Here is a 21,590-nt window from a genome sequence, read left to right as displayed (position 1 = left end):
ACACGCAGACCAACTCAACCACTGCCATCCATCAGTCCTGCACCTCTTCCTTAGCATGTCTTCGAACACCGTGAGCATCCCCAGTGTATCAAAAGAAAACCACCGAGGATAATCATAACTGCCTTGGGAGACTGATGCAGCAGCTGGTCATGACCCTGACAACACTTCCAGTAATTATTGCATTTTTATTAAGAGTTTCAGAAAAGCTACTTTTTAAAGTCTACGAGGCAGTACCTTTATCTCCATTTTGCCTGTTCAGGAAAGATTTCATGACTCCAAAATAGAGTCAAGCGACTCAGGATTGGTTGTTGTTGCCTAAAACCAGGCCTTCAGTGCCACATGACAAGTGCTGGAGCACCCAAGACTTTCCCAGGGGCTGGCAGACATGCCAGCGGACCCCCAGAGGACACCCTCCCTCCTGGAGCAGTAGCTGGAGGCCAGGCAGACCACTTGGACAGCTAATCGATACCATGGGGGGCAGAAAAATAAACTCCACCTTTTGCAGCAATGCATTTACACCCTCCCTCCCCCTCCTGTGGTCACCAACTTGTGAGCGCTTACATTTGGGCTCCATTTAAAATACACAAGTAATCCCTGAGGTCAACAGGAGGGAGCTTTGGTGGCGAAGTTATGCCTAAGTGTAAATATTGTCAAGATCAAGACTTAAGAGCTGCGGCCTTTGAGCCCTCACTCGTTGCAGCACTCCTCTTGACCTTGTGAAACTTTGGTGAGATGGGTTGCGCACAGGAGTCCCTGTCACGCAAGCTAAAATTTTTTTGCAGAATCTGACTTCCAGCAGAAGGTGCAAGCCAGTAATAACAGGAATTATTATTGGTAGTATAAGAAGGACAAATGACACGATAATACTCAAATCCTTTTCCTAATAGCATGTTTTGAAGTTACACTGTGTTCTGAGGACATCGCATGGCAATGCACTTGTATCATCTCATAATTAACTGTAATTACTACACAATCCTTTCCAGACTTAAATGTATTTAACCATTAACCTGTATTTGTGGACTGTATTTGCTGAGCAGCACGGTATGTTCCTTCACTCCCCACAGCTATGTAATCATGCAGTTACAGGCCTTATCAAAGTGGTCAGCTAAAACACTTTTTGTGGGGGTGGGAGGGAAGGCCATAGATATCTAGTTATTATTTAAACATTTTTTAATAAAAAATGCCATTTTCTATAAGACTTTGTCAGGAAACAAAACCAAGGAACACAGGGACTGCTAATTTTTATGCTTTCTGGACACAACCCTCAAACCTCCAGTTCCTGTCCTTGTGCATATACCAGAATAAGAAAAGGTGGCATCAAGACAATTCTTCAAGCTTCCAGCTTGATTTCCTTACTATTCCTCATCTGTGTATGCACATGTCTATTAGACAAAAAAAAAAGCACACTTTGAGTCTCCAGCACAGTATAAATGTAATTTAGTTGTTTCTTCCATAATAATGAATGTATTGTTAACAGATCTGTGAAGGATTTGCAGTAAAATTCATCTGTTGTGAAAAAATAATACAACAATATAGTGTAAAGAACACTGTATTCAGTATTTATTAACCATTCTAGCAGTACAGACAGTCAACAGCAGAACACCGAGGATGACTGCAGAACTGTTGTATAGACAAAATTATGCATATTGAATCTAGGGTTGGGTTTGGTTTTTTTTTTTTGTAATATATAAGTAACACTTAACTAGGTTTGTGAATCACATCTATGAAACTTGCTCTGTATTCTACCCCAAACTGAGATGTCACAGACCTCTCCCAACTTTAAAGAAAGTGCTTGATGCAGAAATATACCACAAGATAAATTGAGATAACCTGTCAATCATATAGACATAATGGCTAATATATTCAAATAAATATCAATTACTGCATTTGAAGTCTGTTTTGCTGCTGCTTTACGTTTGAGAGGGAGCAACAGAAATTATTTAGAAATTCAGAATACGTATCAGCTAGTTACCGTTAGGATTCCACTTCCACGCAGGATCTGCTGCAGCCCATCTCAGGCTGTAAAAGCCCTGCTACGAATGGCTCATCTCTTTGGAAACTCAATCTACAACCTTCAACTGCTTGAGAAAGACTGTTGGCTGCTGGCTTGGCCAGTGTGAGGTGTTACTCTGAGGTCTCCACCACCACCTTATACGGAGTTTCTGCTGCAACCCCAGTTAGGGAACCAAGGTTTATTAAATAAACACAGATTTTTTTATCCTTCTTACTTTACATGGAAAAAGCAAATGTGCCGTCTTGTCCAGCACGATGCATTGGCACAACCCGTAAATAGATTGTTTAATTGCAAATTACCTGGAAATACTATGCTGGAAAGGGGCCAAATGAGGATTATGAGTGACTTCAAAGGATTCTCAATAAATCAGTAAAATTAGCACCAATGTCATCGTAAAACAAAGTATTAGTGCTAACAACTGCTATCTAAGTATTTCAGCACTCTTTTCCTGTAGGTTTACTGTTCCAAAGGCAAGGAAGGGTAAAGAAGATGGTAGGAGTTTGGTGACCCTTGTTGGGGAAGACTTCTCGTGCACCATAAGGTGGCCTAGGCAGTTGCGACACAACGCACTGGAACAGGCTTTTACCCCAAATCCAATTCTCAGCAGTACAAAAAGCATTCATCTTAAAGCAGCTTTGCAAGGATGAGGAAACCTAATCCTAGAGGGAACCCCCATGCCCATGTACAATAGAAATCCCACCCACACCCAAACAATTTTCTGGATGCCCATCAAAGAGCATACCCTCTTCAGCACGAGCACTCAATACACCCATCTCAGAACTATGTCAATATTGGCACTAGGAAACGAAACATGACTTTTAAAATGAACACTGGGAAAGACTCCAGTTGTCAGAAACTTCATGAAAGCACCAGTGCAATGTTACTGCGCTTCAGCTGACAGCAATGCTGGTACAGACCTTTGCAAAACACAAGGTTAACTCATTAAAATATCCTGGGTTTTTGCAGGACCCTTTAAAAGTTTCAGGAGCTCTTGTTTTAAGACACATTCAGTTTACAGTTATCTAATCCAATATATACATGAAAAAGGCAAAACTTCTTCAAAGACATCTGCAAACAGTCCTCAACAGTATCTCAAATTTACAATTAACTCTTACTTCATAATAAAATGCTTGTATTTGAGGTGAAAACTGTTGGAAGTAAGAGGTACCTGAAGGTTTACTTCTTAATCCTAAATCCAGTTACTTGTGTAAGAAAAACTGCTGTACAACCTTGTCCCAAACAAAATTCTCCCCTTCATTCAAAGAAGTTTCTCAGGCTCTGAAGGAGTTTGTTTTGTGTGTTTTTTTCCTAAACAAACACAATGCAACCCTCATTATCTGTCTCAGCCCAACCGTTCTCAGTACTCCCTTCCCTGGGTCTTTGCACAAGACATAACATTACGCAGTATGCCAAAATTCACTGTAGTAAGGGTTGGAACAAAGAAACATCAAAGGGACTGGCTATTTATCACTGCGTGATAGTTGATAAACAAGGAAGAAACAGAAAGGTAGGCAGGCAAGCACAGAGTCCTGCGAGCTGGAGGTCTGCAGAGGAACGACAGCACCTCGCTCAGCCTTCTCCCTGCTGCTTCCAGTACCGACGTTTGGTTCGATCCAGCCACTTGAGAGGGGAAGTTGAACACAAAATGTATCATCATCACTTGTGCTCCCGACTGCTGCAGCAGCCCAACTGATTCCTGAAACGCCAGATGCTCTCACAGCTGATAACCTGTACGCACCCCAGCACATCTCTGGGGGCCCAGGAGGATGGGAAGAGGACCTGGCAGAGGTCAGGGGAGACAGGACCGGCACACATGCACACTCCATGAATGCCTCTCCCTTTGCCTAGTTCTAAATAACATTAAGCCGCTCATGTCATTCCCACTGCCAGATCAGCTCAAGCACGGTGAATCTCCAATTCAGCTCCTTCACCTCACTTTGATCCACACTACGTGCTGCCTTCTATTCATACCTACAACCATCGCTGACAGCAGCAGGAGAAGCAGCATAAATACAACAATGAAACACTTTTAGGAGTGAGAAGCTAACGGGAACTACAGGATTAGTTGGGTTTTTTCTTTCCTTTAATTTTTTTAAATTTTACTAGCCTGATATTAACATGCTGCAGCATAATTACTACGAATAATTTCATTTCTCTTGCTGCACGTAAGAGATTAAAGTACGGAATACACCCAAACCAAGTAAGTTTAAATAGATGGTGATCAGCTTCTTCCCTGAACCTTACTCCTTGACCTTCCAATTAAGCAAGGCAAGGGATCTCCTTAGAACTACGGCTTTTAAGTAAGTAGATAAAAACATGGAAATCTCAGAAAGCAAGTTAAACAGAACATGCAGTGTAACAAACACAATTATGAGGCAGCAGCAAGAAGGATGGAAATGATTTAAGCGAATGCCAAAAACCAGTTTCCTTATTTCAATATTTCTCATTGGTTTTATCATACTTCACTTACAAATCATTAGTGTAGTTTTAAATCATGGATCATGCAGTTTCCCTTTAGACCAGCATGAAACTGCTATAGCACGGCTTCTGAACTTAGAAATCCCAAAGTATGGGGTCTCGGGGCAGAAACAAAGGTAGGGAGGAGGGGAAGGATGCCCATGCATGTACCTCAAGGTTTGCACATTTGGAAAGTGAGAGCGTGAGTGAGAGATAGGGGATGTTTGCATATATGTGAGGAACTACAGCTATTACACACAGGTCTTTGTGACACATCCAAAGAACTAAACCCCAACGTGCCGCTGGGTAAACATAACACTCAAAAGGGACATACAGTTGGGTCAAGAAAATTCTAGTCCTGGTTTGCAAAGACTCAACTTAATCCAGAATTGCATTTTTGGAAGCTGATTCACAAGGGTTTTTGGACTTATCAACAGGTCTTATGTATTTAAGAGAAAAAAGGGAAAACTTGAGCTCAAGAAAATTTCCAAACATGATAGAAGCGGAAAGGCTGGTACACCTGACCCGTACTTAAAAGTAGATATACACTCTTAGCGTGTATGAAGTCTAAAAACAGGACTGGCAGTAGGCTTACCATGAACGCTGAAGCACTCAAACATTACAACTTCAAAGAATAATATAAAACCTTCACAGATCAAGCCATAGTTCATGGCCAAGTCTCATCTCCATGGGATTCTTCGCTGACAGAAACAATTTTGAAAAAATAAATATCATCAGCCATGTGCACTATTGTTTTATCCAGCACCTGCTTTGCACCAGGAACCGGTCATACTTAATAGCAGCTAATGATTCATTATTACATCTCAAAATTAAAAGTGGATGTCACAGGAACACATGGGGCAACAAAAGTATCACCTCATCATCGAATTACCTTGATAAAGTGACTATATACTTAGTACAGACATGGGCAAATACAGGTTTATGAAACTGAAGCATCGTTTGTGTTGTCTCTAAATGACAGAAAGAGTATTTAATCTGGCGCATCGTAGGGTGAGCGGACCCTCTGAGCACGCAGTGAAATCTGGAGGGAGTTTGTGGAAATTCTGCCTCAGCCTTCATTTCAATATAGTCTATTTGAATTTTTCCAGCCTAACAGGATTCACCCATCCATCTACAAGATGCAAAGAAGAGGCAAAGATAGCGTTATGTTGCTACTGGTTTGGATGGGGTTTTGTGAGTTTTCTTTTTTTGAAAGCTAGCAAAAAAAGAGTTGTAACAGCAGAGTTCGACATAAAACCAGGTATTACTTGTAGTCTAGTCAACAAGTAGTAAAACTTGAAAAATTAGCTTCAATAAATTGCCTCAAGCAAGTAAAGTTGCCTCAATATATCCACCCTGACCGCAAGGAGGTCTGGACCTTCGTTTTGCAAGTGCTTTCAAAGTACCTGTCAACAAACCTCACAAATTAGTGATTTGTAGAGGTATATTATCCTGTAACCACTTCAACTCAAACTAAAAACCAAGTTAACACTTCCTTCAGCTGCAAGATACACAACTCGTTTATTTTGGTGCACCTCATTCACTACAGACCAAGAACAGCCTGCTCCTTCCCATACCAGCTCTTCACCTCCACAGCTTTTTCCAGCTCCGAGTTTACCCACCAGCAGGCTGAAGGAGTCATCTAGTGGCCACAGACAATTCCTGCAGCCTCACCAGCTTCTGCAGTCCAGCCATCAGGGCAAGACACAAGATTTTTGAACCCTTCAAGCACACGCAGCACTGACAAGAGCCTGCCGGCAGGGCTTCAGCTGGAGGTCCAGTAACTGAACCGTGATATAGTCCTCGTAGCCGTGTTCATGATGTTCCGTGTTCACGTTCCCCATCATGCTCCAAGCATTAGGTTCCCACCTCTGGCCCACATCAAGGCCAAATTCAAGTCCCGTCCTTCTGAAACGTGCTTGAGAGTAGACACAGCTGTGTTGTTTCTAACTGTTTTGTGGCTCACTGTTCCTCGTCGGGGTGGGGGGGGCAGAAGAGATTTTCTGCATAACGTCACTACACATACAAAGCACCAGTTCAAGCGACAGCCTTGCCCACAGATTGAAGAGCCAGCAAGCTAACCAACCTTACGCAGTTCCCATCCCTCCTCCACCACAAACTTGCTGCGTAGGTTTGGACAAAGCACCCAAGTATTTAGGCAAGGTATCTCAGTCGTGGAAGAACCATCTGCCTAACAACATGCAAAACCCAGCAAGAACTGTAATATTTTAAAGAGGTATTCAAAGCATGATTTAAAATAACACTTTGATAAACAGTATTAATAACTATAAAAATCTCATTAAGCTTCATAAAAATTTGTAATGCTTTATCATTTCTCTGTTCAACACCTCCAGTCAGGTAAGCTCCAGAAATTTAAGGCAGTGTAATTTTATTTGAAAACCTCAAATATTCATCCCTCAGACGAACGGTCATTTCAACTGTATTAGAAATAAAAAAGCGAAAAATCAGTACTGATTTTTCACATAAACACCTTAGTTTGAAACAAACTCAGGTTCTGACCAGTTTTTGTTACTCTGTGTTAATTTGTGTCACCTGTTGAGTGACTGACCTGCAGGCACCTGACCAAAGAGCAAGATTATCTTAAGTCTCTTTTAGTTTCTGGAAATCACTTTGCTGCAAACACTAATGCCAGGCTCTGGAAGAAAGTGTTGCTACTCCTCCTGCACAGAGTAGAGATTGTTATTTGCATCTTTTCTTTTTAAATGCTTGCACTGTTGCTCAGAGGTGAATCTAATGCAGTGAGCATCAGGTGTTAAATACCCCCCTCAATCTTCTAACACACACACACACACAACCTGTGCAGTTTAACATCTTATAACTTAATCTTGGCAGCAGTAGCCCCCCGCCCCCCACCCCAAAATCAAGAACTATAGATTCTTCAGACCTCTCATGGATGAGCCAAAAGACTTCCTTAAATTCATACTCACCCTCCCTGTGACTCAGAGCCTGCCTCCATCTGCCTCAATCACCTCATCCAGGAAGGTGTCACCTAGGTTTCCTCATCAATCCTACAAATCACTTGGGTAATTCAAGCAAAAAGCGCTATAAAGGTACAAATGATTGTTATAGTATTGTTAAGGAGCTCTGACTTATTTTAAGCTGCAGTTTCAGGTGGAAAACGGTGGTACCACAACTATACCAACAGGTGAAAGAAAGAAAAATGAGCCTTGCAAGTCTTAATGTCAGAGTTAAATAGAGAAGGTTCCTTCAGAACGGTGTGGAGGAGCAGCAGCTAAGTGATGTTTAAAGCTAGTATTTAGCTTAGCCGCCCTCTGATCTCAGCAGGCAACACCTCCACCTTGCTTGCTCACAGGTCCAGCAAATCAAGTGTTGGTCAGATCTTCCTTACATGGAGGACCTGGAGAAAGACTGGCTCTAAAGCACGTTTATTTCTGTAAGGTGGGGGACACCTTACCCTTTTGGGCCAGTAAATCAAGAGCTGTTTCTTGCCACTCACTGCTCAGGGGCCCAGTCATGGAAGTTAGACAACAGTTCTGCAGCACTCCGATGTTCACACAAGCACACCATAGACCTATTTTTCTAATTTTTAAACAGGCCAAATCTGTATTATCAATAAAAATAATATTGGTATTCTGCAGTCTTAACTGGCCAACATCGTATGAAGGGTAAGGCCACTCTTCTCGAGGCTTTCACACAAATTCAACCCATTCTAATTTTATTTCTTAATTTTATTTACGTATTTTACATGTAAGATCCTCTTTGGGAAGAGCAATGAAAGAGCAGGTTCACTGCTGCTCTGAAACAGCATGCCAAAAAATTTCACTGATGAAATGAGTAGCAGAGAGTAGTAGAAATCTACTGATTTATACTGTGCCAGGCCAAGTCACATTGCCCTGCCTCACACCATGCTTTCAGGGAACTACAAAGAGTGAATGAGGAGCAGTAACAGTCACTCAAGCCCACTTTGTCCCACTATTACAAGGAAGATGCACACACTTTTTATATTACACACATATACGTACACAGACATATGCGTTTCTGTGTGCAAGTATCTATACACACTTTTTTGCAGATACATGCAAGATAAAAAACAAACACCACACAGCAGGCTGGTCTGTAAAGCAGCCATGCAGGAGAAAAAGAGTGGCAGAGTGGAATAAAGAGACAAGAAATTGCAAAATACCACAGCCACTCTTAAAATATCTACCTACTTTTGTGCATTGAAGTTGTGAAGTTCCTTCTGGAGCTTCTACTACTTCTTTATTATATTGATCAGGCTTTTACGACCCCAGAAGACAGCCATAATTCATCTTTCCTAAAGGTCTTACCACAGACTAGCTGGGAACTTTGGTTAGCTGGGTAGCTGCCCCTTCACCCAGAGATGTTTCACAAATGAAGTATATTATATTCATCTTCCAGAGATGGCACAATTTTACAGAATTGTTTCAGGGTATAATTCAAGGAGGCTGACCATCTTAAACCAAACACGTTACTGTCTGAAACCGAAGCATCTCCAGATAGCCTCTCTTTGCACCTTAATTACTCAGCAGAAATCAGCTAAACCGTATCAGTCAACTGAAGATGCTCTTCTTTAAGGGCCCTGCCCTCCTGTCGTTCCTCAGCTGGCTGACCTGCAGGGCAAGCCGAAATACCTGCCTCAGAACTGCCAGGAGCAAAGGATTTATCTGCTTTCATGTACATTTGTCTACCCATACTGCAGGGAATTTAATCAGAAGCAACACTGTAAATTGCTGATGACAGTTAAAACATATTCACTTATTCTGAAAGCTCAGCCGGGAAGCACCTCGTTTTCCTCTGCCTAACCACCACTTCACCAACGCAGCAATCTGGATTCCTTGTCTCACTGGAGGTCCACCAGACAGCAGATGTCCATACCTGCAGCTAACATTTCCTCCTGGAGATTCAGAATTCACAGAGCTTAGTGGAACCTGCCAGAGACTCAAAGTCAGACATTCAGTGAACGCCCAGCATCTGATTCAGCCTCTACCACAGCCTTATTCCTGTGATCATTTTGAATAAACCATGAACACCATCATCGATGGGAAGGCCTCAGTTGTGTTGTTAGAATATGTCATAGTCTTTTTCACATGGGGCCTGGCTAGCTGTCTGCCTTCTTGCAGCCTTGAAGGGGGAAGAAATAGCTTAAATCTAGTAACTCTTTATTGGCCCTGACTAACAAGAACCTGCTCCTTGAGCAAGTTCCACCAACACAGAGGTATTACTGCTGGCTGAGATTTTGTCAATGCACATAGGCCCACACGGAATTTGCTTGCCGTTTTACCCAAGAAACTTCCAGGTGTTTACACACCCGACTGCTACTTCTGAGTTACTCCATACACTAACAAGCTTCGAGGGGCACCATCAGTCACAAAAAGAAAGTAATTTAGCCAAGTATGGAATACTTATAGCTACATTACTATCACTTTAAACTCAAAAAACACACATTCTTGTAGCCAGCTGCAAACAGGAAAACTCAAATTATTTTCACTTCTCTTACAGACGGTTTCACTTTTGAATTAGTTTGAGAAATAAATATTTTGCTTGAACATCTGCATAAAGATACACCGTCAGTTTAAAAATATTTTAACGTCCCGATATCATAAAAAACACTTCACCTTACAGTAGTGATCTAACAGATGAAAGGGGAGGGATCCAAGAGGAGGGATTTTGAGTAGCTTTACTCCGCAGTGGATCCTGCTCGTCTTTAGTTCAAATGCACAAGTTTTTCCAGTAGCATCTTTTGGGACTGCTTTTGAAAAAAAAATGTCCCCTGTGAAGCATTAGCTCTCATTACAAAAAACATGCCCTGCCATACTCAAGTTTCACATCTGAAAAATCTCAGGGTTTCAACTCAGGTTAGCTGGCCATCGGGGAAGACTACGTCCCAAGGCAGCACACCACACCAGCTCCCTGCTCCATCCCTCCACAGCTGTGACAGCGCTTTCCAGCGAGGCTCTCCCTGTGCCATCCCAGACAGAAGTCCACCCGTTGTGCCATGCCCATGCGGAGGGTGGACACAACGCTGTTAGAAGGTGCTGCAACAGGAGAACTCCACATCCTCACCAGCAGAAGCTGTGTACTTACAGAACCATGGCCATGGCTCAGCTGCACCAGCTCTGGAGGTGCTAGGTCCCTTGTACTTTGCTGTGATTTGCCTAACAAAGAAAGCATTATTCTTGTCATTTACTCTCATTAACCAGCTTCTCCACTTACAGGAAGAGAAGAGAGACTCATTTTTCCCTCCAAAAGAAAGATATAATCAAACCAAACTGCCATTTTTTTTTAATGCTTGGGATTCTAGGTAGTTCTTTCAATCCTCCTGGGTTTATAAAAGCCAACTGAATTTCATGCTGTGCAAGATTGATAGGAACACTTAAATAAGCTTTCTTTCTCATCCTGAAACCATCATTTTTTTCCCCTCCCACAAATACAATTTTTGTTTTGTATAAGGTTTGAATTGGACAGCATCTTTTTGTAGCTTAAGGTACTCTAAAGTATTACTTAAAAACCTGAAGAGTCAATGTGCAACATCTTGCTATAGGTTTTCAGTTTAGTTTGGTAGGGCAAGGGAAGGAGTAGAGATGATATTTTCAACTCTTAACTCTACTATCTGAACAACTTCCAAGCAAAGCAAACATCGATCCTTTAATCCCTTGTCAAAATCCACTAGCACAGATTTCTGTATTTGTACGGAGTCTCGCGGAGGGTAACAAGGCCCTGAACAAATGCACGAGGAATAGATTTCAAAATCGGATCTTTATCTTGGGATGTAACATTTGACGACCCTAGCCAAAACAGAGCCCCAGGGAATTCATGCAGAAATATTTATTCCTGCTTTTTGCCAGCACCTAACACACATAACAGAAACTTGAAAACCACTAATAAAAACTTCCTGAACTCCACAAATCACACACAAGCAACATCACTCTGCTATTTAGAAAACAAACAAAAAATATTATAGTACTGGCCACATATATGTATTCTTCTCACAAGTCACTGGAGGAGAAGCTACCTTCTCTTTTAGAGACATTCCACCACTGGTCAAAATCTCAGAGTAACTGATCCTGTGAACAATTTACAGCACCAACTCCGAACTTAAACTTAACCAGCACCTTGAATCTGTACCAAACTGGTATTCTGCTCCAGATGGAGCCACCTTGCTAAAATCACTTATCAAACACACTCACTGAAAGTCCCATGCAACTTTTAAGAACAGCCTGACATGTAGCATGCTATGCTGGGTCACATGAAGGAGAGCTATGCAATGCAGCACCTACTTCAGAAAGGATCACAGGAGAAAGATAAAAGCAACATCACAATTAAGACATGTTATCTTCAGCATCAGTAACTAAATGATGCTATCTGGACTGGAAACTATCCAGACTGCAAAAATCACATTTAAAAGATGCATATATGTCCCCAGTAGAACAAATATTGACAATAGTGGTCTATTTCTGGAGCTACATCCTCCTTCTCTTGCATTTTACTTAGCCTGCCCTTAAGGCTCTAGCTTGACAAGCAGTAAGACAGCATATGCCAGCTCTGAAGCCAAAAGCAGTCCTGTTCCCTGTCCTGCTTCTATTCCTCACACTCCTGGACCCCTTTTTTGGGGCAACAGAGCTGTTCAGTTCTCCAATCTGATTCATGACACAATATATGATCCACCCAACGGTGGTCAGTTCTGTCTTCAGTGGACATAAAAGTTAAGCTAATAAAACCCATTAATTTTAGCTGTTATCAGTCCTCCAGTCCAGTACATTACATGACTGCAAAAACACTAGAGCAGCCCCATGGGGCAGGACGCAAGTGTCTGAGGCTGGGACTGTTTCTTTCAGTGACAGTGCTGCCATTTAACATAGTGCTTTACTATTACCTCTGTCAATTAAGTCTTATTCACTTCTTTGTCAGGTAGCTGTAGTTCAAATAATGTATGCTGTCTTCTATCTATGTTGAAGATGGGGTCAGCATTACACTGGGCTGCAGAGTTTCTCTACCGACAGAATGCAAGTAAAAAGGTAATAACTTTGTCAAGTAAGAGTTGGGTACTTGGGTCCACAAGGGAAATACATTTGCATTTATAGGACAAGCACATTTCCCACACATCTCTCGTGGAAACATTACCATTTAGAATTACCTTTAGAATCAACACACTGAGGTAAATGGGCATGCATCATCTTTCTAACATACTGGTATAAACAGCACATAAGATATCTTTAACCCTCAGGGTAACGACACAACACAGGGTTAATTTCTTGAGCACAAGTCTATAGCAAGAAGTAGATTCAGCAGCAACACATTTACCGATTGCATGGAGGTAAACCACACAGTGTAGTATATCCAGTGCCTGAAACCAAATACAAAAGATGCAGGGCCACACATGACTGGAATTTTTATTATTACTACCTATACAATGCTCTTCCATCACTACCACAGACAAACCACACACTGGGAGTAAAAGTTGTTTGTTGTTTTTCTTTCAACCTTACAAGTTAATCTACAAAGCTGTTCAATTACAAGTGGTAAGTGTGACCCATTAATACAACACCCTCTTAAGAATATACACTCCTACTTGCCCTGCAACTGAAAGAAACGGTGCTAATTTCCAACAAGGAAAAAAGGAAAGTCGGTCATGCCCAAAAATATTACCAAAAATCAAACCCCAGTTTCTAATTTACCGTATCTGTGATTCTGTGATACCTCTGTCATTTTCCATCAAAATGCATCAAACTTTGAAATTGAAGTTTCCATGGAACTGCTTTCAGCACAGCTACTGAAAAGCTTCACTGTAAGAGAAGTATCCCCATTCCCACAACTAATGAAAGACTAAATTTGTTTCATTTTATAGCAGAACCAATAAATTCAACTTGGCATCACAGAAAACAGCTACTCAAAGCGTGCACTCTGGTCTGGATCAAGAGCACAAGCAATTCTGGTCAGGCCTCAGAGCTTGGGACACATCACGTCTCCCATGATCCTGAATAAGATCCTTGATTTCTTCCTATTGTCCCTTGTCACCTGGGGAGCAGCCCAGACCTGCGGCAGTGCCGACAGCAGCATCCAATGCCTGGTTGGCCCGGCACAGCTACGCTTTTTAAGTCTTCTCATGAAGAGCCCTCTGCAAAATCACTCAGGGCACCACAGTGAGAATGAACAAAGTTGTCCCATTAATCCGAGTGCTAACAGGCAGTGATGAGCAGGCAGCAAAAGGATACCACAACACACAGTAAGTAGCAACCTGCCACCAGTTACAGCTTAATTATTTTAGAGCTCCATTAGAAGGTAGACAGAGAACAACGCTCACCTGTTTAAAAAGCATTGGTTAATGAACCTGTGGTACTTACATTCTTCACTCCATAAAAAAATTTTTTAAAAAAATCACAAGAATGTAAGAAGATACGTTTCTATACAAGCTGCCCATTTGTTGCAACTGAGACATTCTTCCAAACAACCTGCTTTCTCTCAACCAACCTGGCTTCCATCCTGAGGGATGCCTGGCAACTGTAAAAAGAATTCTTTTTTCCTTTTTGGTTTTTTTTCTGTATGTAATTTTATTTCCACACATTATAAAATCATGTCATTCCTTAGTATACATCACGTTATTCCAGATCCACAGTTATCTAGATCCACTGTAAAGTCTCTAGCGTTATTCAATCCATCTAAAAGTTCTGAGATGACCTACCTGAGTGTTTTTTCTACTGTAAGTTGTTTGGAGTGAACCTTACCTTTATCATCTGTCCTTTATGGCTATATTTGTGCCTGATCTACCTACACTTTTCAATGAATGAAAGACAAATTTACACGCTATAAACTTTCATTGACTACAGTCGTTTGCTACAGCAAAACCCATCATTCCCTGAGCATACTCCATTACAGTGTTAGTAGGAGCAAGAACATCTAATCAGAGCGCGTAACAACATAATTGCTCATTTCTCGTTAGTGACTCAGGGTGGGTTGTGACTCTTGGTTCCACCTCCAACAACTCCCTGGCCCTACGCGACGTCAAACCGGCACTCACCTCCGTCGCCTTCCGCCGTCACAGAGCTGGCACAGAAACGCTGTCGGAGCAGCAGTCTACCATCCTGCCTACAGCTCTGGCTCACTGCAACAGAACAGAATCACCATGATGCTGCTTGCCCAGCTCGGCGTGTCAGAAAGAAAAAAAAAAAAAGCCTGCAGCCACCCACAAAAATTAACTCCAGACCGATGGAAATAACTCTTTCAGGGAGGGGTAACAGCGCTCTGAGGAAAATGAGGAGCAGGAAGCTGATCCCGGCCGCGGGGGCGCGGGGCCGGGACTCGGGGCCGCGGGGCCCAGCGCCGCTGCGGTGCGGGAACGCCAGCGCTGCGGCCCACGCAGGCGGCAGCGACACCCCCCTCCCCGCACACACACACGCACACCGCGGGCCCACGTCAGGTAGCCGCCCGTGCGCAAGCGGCCGCCCGCCCCCCGCCAGCCCCCCCGGCCCCCCAGGGCGGCTGGGGTCCAGCGCTCCTGCTCCCGCAACCGGAGGGAACTGAGCGCGCGTTCACAGCAGATGGGGGTTATCTTCTAAAAGAAGGATCCCACTGCCACGCTTTGTGCGTAACTAACTTCTCATGAAGTTATTAAAAAGAAAAAAGACGGGAGGGATTCCTCAGGAAGACTGCTCCAAGAACTGCGAGGCTTTGCAGGCCAAAACTCAAACCAAGCCGGGCTTTACCTTGGTATCAGCCCGTCCCACCCGGTACGAACCTTCTCTCCCACAGGTACACGCCAGCCCCACACCAAGGGCTCCTCCTGGGGACGGGGGGCTGCAGGAGCTGGCTCCCCGCAGGAGGGCCGGTCCTGCCCCCAGGGACCCCCCTGCTCGCCCTCCCGGCCTCTGCCGCTGGCTGTGCTGGGCCCACGTCCCCCAGGAGTGAGGTGTGTTGATGGCGTTACAAAACCCACATAAAACTGAGCGGTACCTAACATCCTAAATAAACGTGAGCTTGGGAAACCAAGTGTCGGGGTAAAGCCAAAAAAATACAAGGCAAGGCGACTGACTGCTAAGGGAGCCATCAGCTCCTGTTTCAACAGAAGAATTAAAACTCCTAAGGGAAAGCAGCATGTCGATGGACCTTCCTACACCCTACAGCCAGGACCTGATCTACACCGCTCAGCCAAAAGCAGACAATTCCTATGCATTTATGTTTTTTTTCTAGAGGAGGCCATGGAGACAACCACAGAGAGTATTCTTTCTTAGACACTGTCTTGCTCTCTTTCAGGTGTGAATGTTTTGCCTTGTTAGCTTGTCGTGGCAAGATTTGCAGGTATTTTGCACTGGTGGGTACAGAGGGGACACGGGACCAAAACAAAACAGTAAATCAGTTTAAGTCAAGTTCTTACACTTCTGAAAATTCCGTCTGATGTCCTCTACACTAGTACTGACAGGAGAAGGGAAAAGCAAGGTGGCCAACCGATTTTATATTTACCATTTCTTTCATATATTTTCTCTTGTCTGCTCAACATAGGAACCTGTAGCAGGTCTTCCACTCACATTTGGAAGATCCCATTCCAGAAGATTATGAAACCCAGCAACTTTTAACAAAACATTTAAAGACTCCTTTGAAATTCATTGTTCCTTGTTCACTTTTTGACACTGTTTCAAACTATGTCCTATACTCAGTCCGCAATCAAATCCAGACTGAGCTGGAAACACAATGACACCTCTCTCCCTACTCTCTGCAGAGCCTGATGGCCTTCACTTCCAAAAGTGGACAGATAGGACCTGTGCCTTTGTCTTCAGCCTTCCCAGTTCACAGCCCACCTTTGGCGACTGCCGTTACATTAACTCCTCAAGCTCTACGTTGAAGGCGACTGATGCAGACACACCTCCCTATCTACAGCTACTCTGATGGAGCAGTCAGCTCCGACCACGTGGAGGCAAAGCCTCGTTGCAGCAGTATGTTCAGGTGCTGTGGCAACATCAGCAGAGCCACAAGCAGACTAAAGGCAGCCTAAATCTCAGCATGCAGGCTAGGCCAGCCAGTGTACGAACAGCAACACGCCAGATCCTATCCACCTTAATCTCAATGCCACTTCTGCACTACTGTCCATGTAGTTTGGCAGCTTTAACCCTTTTCGTTCGTATATTGAGACACTAGTTTCACTCTCATGAGAACTTACTCATTCTTTTTGGGAAAACTATAAGCACTGAAGTGACATACAGCTGCTTCCTTACTAAGAAAACATAATAGTTTAAAGCCAGAACTGTATCAGAACTGGGAATGCAATTTACACGCTCAGCTGAACAGATTTAGTGAGTATTAAAACCAAGAATCCACAAAAACTGCATGGGATATTGTGCTGACGGTGGTGTGTGGACCAACAGCAGGCAAGGTTAATACAGGTAAGAGCTCAAACTTAAGGGAAACAGCAAAGATATTCCCAAACTTTTTATGATATAATCACTGTTAGATAAGTGCCTGGGCTTCTCTTCAAATCAAAACCAACACCTGTACAGCATCACTCGCAGCTCGTGGTGTCCACCAGACCAGAGAGAAATGAGCTCACAAGCCCACCTCCAGTCTCAGGATTATTCTGTGTATTTCAGAGAAGCTGTTTCCTACCTGCTTGATAGAAGAGAGATTCTACAGCACTGAGTACTGGTTTTCCCCTGCTATTCAAACTGATACCAAGTTTTGAAAGGGCACTTCTCAGTTCTCACAAATACTGGCCAGGTACGCTATGGCTACAGTGCACTAGCCTCCTTCCTCTTCTCTGCTTCAAGTGGACACATACACCAGTGAGAGTACTTCATTAGGTACAGAAGAGCAAACTCTGTCACTCTTGACAGCCAAAGATAATTTATTCTGGCAACCTAGAGAACACCAGAAGCACTTTAAAAAAAAAGTATTCTCAGTAAATAAAAATTGTTAACCTATTTATGAGGTTGTTGACTGAACAAATCACTTAAGGCACGTCCTTAACTTCAGCAATGCACACCTTTAAGAACAAAGGCACACCTTTAACTTCAGTCCATCTTTACTAAGTAACAAACTAAAACACTCTCATCCATGTTTTTAAGTAACTTGCTGTTATTTATTTTGCAAACAATTTTTTGTGTTTTGAAAGACTGTCCTCTATCAGTCCACTTCAGTCTTTTACTACTGAAAGCACTTCATCCTTAACACGACAGGTCATACAAAGAAAAAGCTGGAGAGACACCAGCTAAAGTATTGCACTGTTTTCAGTACAAAAAGCTGAGTTTTTTTAACCCTGCCTTTCTATGCAAGAAACTTCCTTGAGAAACTAGAGCAGCATCTAATTATTTGAAGTACAAGCATTCTGTGCTGCTTTGCCCCTCCCAAGTTTCCTTGACTGAGGTCATCAAAATAACAAGTACATTTTAAAATCAAAGTTTACCATTTGTAGGATTTCAGGGTCAGGACCGCGAAAGTCATTATTAGGCAACCATTCTTCTCAAAGTGTAACAGTTTGTGCTTAACAAACTGTTAGACTTCTGCCATTATCTTTGCTGGCTAGTGTTACTACCCTGTCCAGAGGTCTATCTTCAGTACAGATACAGAGTTAGATCAGCAGTTTTTACACTGCAGTCGTTACTTCCTATGGGTCTGCAAAAGTAACTAAGAAGATCAGTCCATTGTTGGTAGCCTTACCTTCATTTTTCAGGCATCTGCATCACCTACAGGACACTCCTCTAGTGTTTTTAAAAGTAATTAAAAAAAAAACCTACTAATTTAAATTTTGTCAGCTTTTTTCTCACAGGGAGAATACAAATTTTTTGAAAGCTTGAAAATGGTCATTAAAAGGGATCATCTAACATATAATCATCCTTTAGCCACTAGACAAGATAAAAATCTACCTCAGAAAGGCAGCATGAAGTAGGAAGCAGCAAGCACCTACAAGTGTACTCACTCCTGTGCTTTAAACTCATTCACATAGACTTAGAAGTTCCAGGCACTTCCAACCAAGTAGTCATTCTGTACTGTTTTAACATTAACTTGAAGTTTTTGTATTGCTTAAACTACAGTTGTCAAAATTCATTTGTATGTGACAATTTCTGACGTCTCATCCCCCGCATTAAAGGCAGGTGGAGATTAGGCACCAAATTGTCTCTATATTAATTTAAAACAAGCCAACCCAGAAGTAGTTTGATTGCAAACTTACTCACTCTATCAGTACATCTACGTTCTCCTGAACTGACAGGATCACTTCTCCTGGCTTGTTACTCTGGTACTTTATGAGCATTAAAATTACTTAGAAAGTGACCAAGATGGGGAAGACCTGGTGAAAGAGATACAAAGGGAAAAATTAACACAGATGTATCTTGCATGTTTGAAAGCTTTCTCCTGCTAACCAGCAAGGAAATAAAACAGAAAACAATCAAGGAATCAAGTAAACAAAGATTTTTAGAGCGTATTTAAAACACTCCAGAACTTAACCTGGAAGTGACTGTCGGTGAAGACACGCAAACAATTCCCCAATCAATCACATTTGCAATATTAGTGTACTATTGTAATCTTGCCTCCTGTAAAATTCACAAAAGAATTGTGCTCACATATACATACAGAGTTTGCAGCAATATCAATAAATTATAGTCTCCACTGAAGCTCTCTATTTTATTCCAATCCCATTAAGAAATACAGTATTAATCACTAAATCTAAACAGAGTCACTACTCAGCTCAAAATGGATACAACCTCCCAATCCAACGCTTATGTAACTCTGCAATACCACACAGTTAATATAACACTAAACAGATAAATTAATTCATAAAACACTCCAGAAAACACCGTTAACAATCTGCGTATTCAGAAACAGCAGAATCACCATTTTAATGATTCCCAGATCTCAGCACTTCTTAGGAGTTGCGTCAAATATTTTCATATATGCACATGTACACACAAAAGCTTTCTGAGCTGTGTAGTACGTGAACAGCATACATGCAACAGCAGATTTCCACCACCAGAAAGCCACTGCCCCGTCACCTACTACACACACGCACACAAGTGTCAGAACAACTCCAGGTACAAATGTCATACGTAAACAACGCGTAAAATACCCAAGCCAAAAATCCTACCACAAGCAGGGTGCTGTCCCTTCTTATCCCTCCCCCACACTGTTATCCTGAGAAGTTAAATCCCAGTTCTCCTCTGCCATAGGTGGAAGGCACCCAGATACTACACACAATGTGGCAGAATAAAATCCTAACACTGTTGCCCCCTTTTTAGCTTTGATACCAGAACACGATACTGGCAAGTTTAGAGATGCAGAAGTTCACTTCTCACAATGTAAGACCACGTAGTACCTGTAGCACAAAAACCTCACCACATTTCCAATATCAAAATTTCTTAAGATTCAGAGGGGTTTGTCTAGTTTTTGCTTTAAGAATAATGAGACCTGTTCTCCATGAGACTAAAATGCAAACCAGACTTTTAAAAATAAAACTGCATTAGTATAATCTTCTCTATTTTTTAGTTCTCCTATCAGAAACAATTTATTAGAAAGACATATACTTCTGATCTTTAAAACAACAGCTTTCTTCCGAGATGTACTGCTACAATATCTTGTAAGCATGTTCTTAAGAGATGCAAAGGTTTGAAGAGCAGTTGCAAAGAAAGCTATTTCACTCTGCTGATTTGCATCAAGTTTTATGGTTCCTATCCTCCCTCCTAAAGGGAAAACTAACTGTGATAAAACATCAAGCCCAATTAGAAACAGCCACTATACACAACTATTTATTTGAATGATTTCCTTTAGAGTACATGTAATTGTTTTTATAGAACACTTCAGAGTTTGGGCCAAATATTGTAATCTTCTCTTCAGAAAAAAAAACTTCCCCCAGCTTCACATCTCATTCACCAGGTACTTCACTGAATTCAAATCTTGATACATATAAAAATAAATCTTTCAAATTTAATTTATTTTTATGAAATGCTGGAAAACCACTATGGCAGCCTGACTTCTGCATTCAGGATACACTTGTGATTTTCTTCAAGTTACAGTGTTAGCTTGCACATTAGAAAGCCAAAGTTTGGCACTTATTTGAGTATTAATTAAGACAGTGATCAAGTGCAATGTAAACTTCAGCACCAGAACTCGACCTCTGATTTTTGGAGCTTGGTCCCCCTGGTATCACATTTGCCAAAATCCTGAAGTTTAGCTTCATTTTGGGCTGTAATCTATGATCTGTTCCTTTTAGATTTAAGGGCCCAAAATCTGGCAGACTTCCATAGGCACAGGAAGAAGTTGGGGAACAAAATGGGCAAGATGTAGAGAACGGACAAGTGACTGAAGTGTGTATCGTCCACATCTGTGGACAGCTGGCAGCTGGGCCAGCCACGGCAGGAGAGGAGATCAGTCTCCGTGGCAGCACCAAGCAAGCGAGGGGGCGAGCACAGAGGAGAGGTCAGGTCCCTGCAGGTGGGCTGCCATCCTGTTCGTGGCATATCCAGGCTGTATTTCCCTCCATAAACGTGCTTTCTGGAAAAGCGAGCAGGGCAGCAAAACCAGCAGGGAAATCATTTTCGTTCAGTTTTACTTAAGAGCAAACCCAGCCTGACCTTTAGCTGTCCTTAGACTATTTTAACCTACAGCTCCCCTCCCACCCGTGCACTCTGGCAGAGGGGGCCCAGGCCCCCCGCTCTGCCCTGGGATGCCCATCCTGCTGCAGGTGTACACCAGCACACACCACGGCGCTGGCACAGCCACCCCTGGGAAGCAGAGCTGCTAGGAGGACGGCTGGCCTCAGCCAAGGCCACTGCAGCTGTGAGCAAGGACAGAGGACTCCTCCCTGGGAACACGAGAGGAAGGACTATGCCAGCCAGAAAGCTCTGTGTTAGTACAGCACCCAACACGCAAATACAGCAAATAAAGTAAAATTTTCAACCATTCCTGTGGATTTCTGAGATGTCACCCAATCTTTGCCTGTTCTTTTGTTTTACCAACAACTGCTTCCTCTGAACGACCGCAAACAAACTGAACTCAAGGTGCTTCTGCAAAACCATTAATTAGCCTTGGCTAATTGCAAACTCACTTTCAAAAAAACCCCATATAATTTCATCCCCAGTAGTAAGTGTTGCTTAGGGTTTCACACACCAGAGCAAAACATTTGCTGTAACATCTTTCGTGA

General features: G+C 42.5%; 1 protein-coding gene across 6 annotated transcripts in view; it reads right to left on the bottom strand.

Annotated features, from left to right (window-relative positions):
• BBX (BBX high mobility group box domain containing) overlaps positions 1-21,590 on the bottom strand; it is a 134,519-nt gene that overhangs the window by 86,074 nt on the left and 26,855 nt on the right. For 2 of the 6 annotated variants that reach the window (XM_068424765.1, XM_068424769.1), the window contains one exon: positions 14,490-14,573. The exons of the other annotated variants lie outside the window; for them this stretch is intronic. The gene's annotated coding sequence lies outside the window, so the exon portion shown is untranslated. The remainder of the gene's footprint in view (positions 1-14,489; positions 14,574-21,590) is intronic. 6 annotated transcript variants of the gene reach the window in all.

This window comes from Nyctibius grandis, chromosome 2, assembly GCF_013368605.1.
Source record: "Nyctibius grandis isolate bNycGra1 chromosome 2, bNycGra1.pri, whole genome shotgun sequence".
In the NCBI taxonomy this organism is placed as follows: Eukaryota; Metazoa; Chordata; class Aves; order Nyctibiiformes; family Nyctibiidae; genus Nyctibius; species Nyctibius grandis.
Note: the sequence above shows the minus strand (reverse complement) of the source record. Positions and strands in the feature narration are given on the sequence as shown.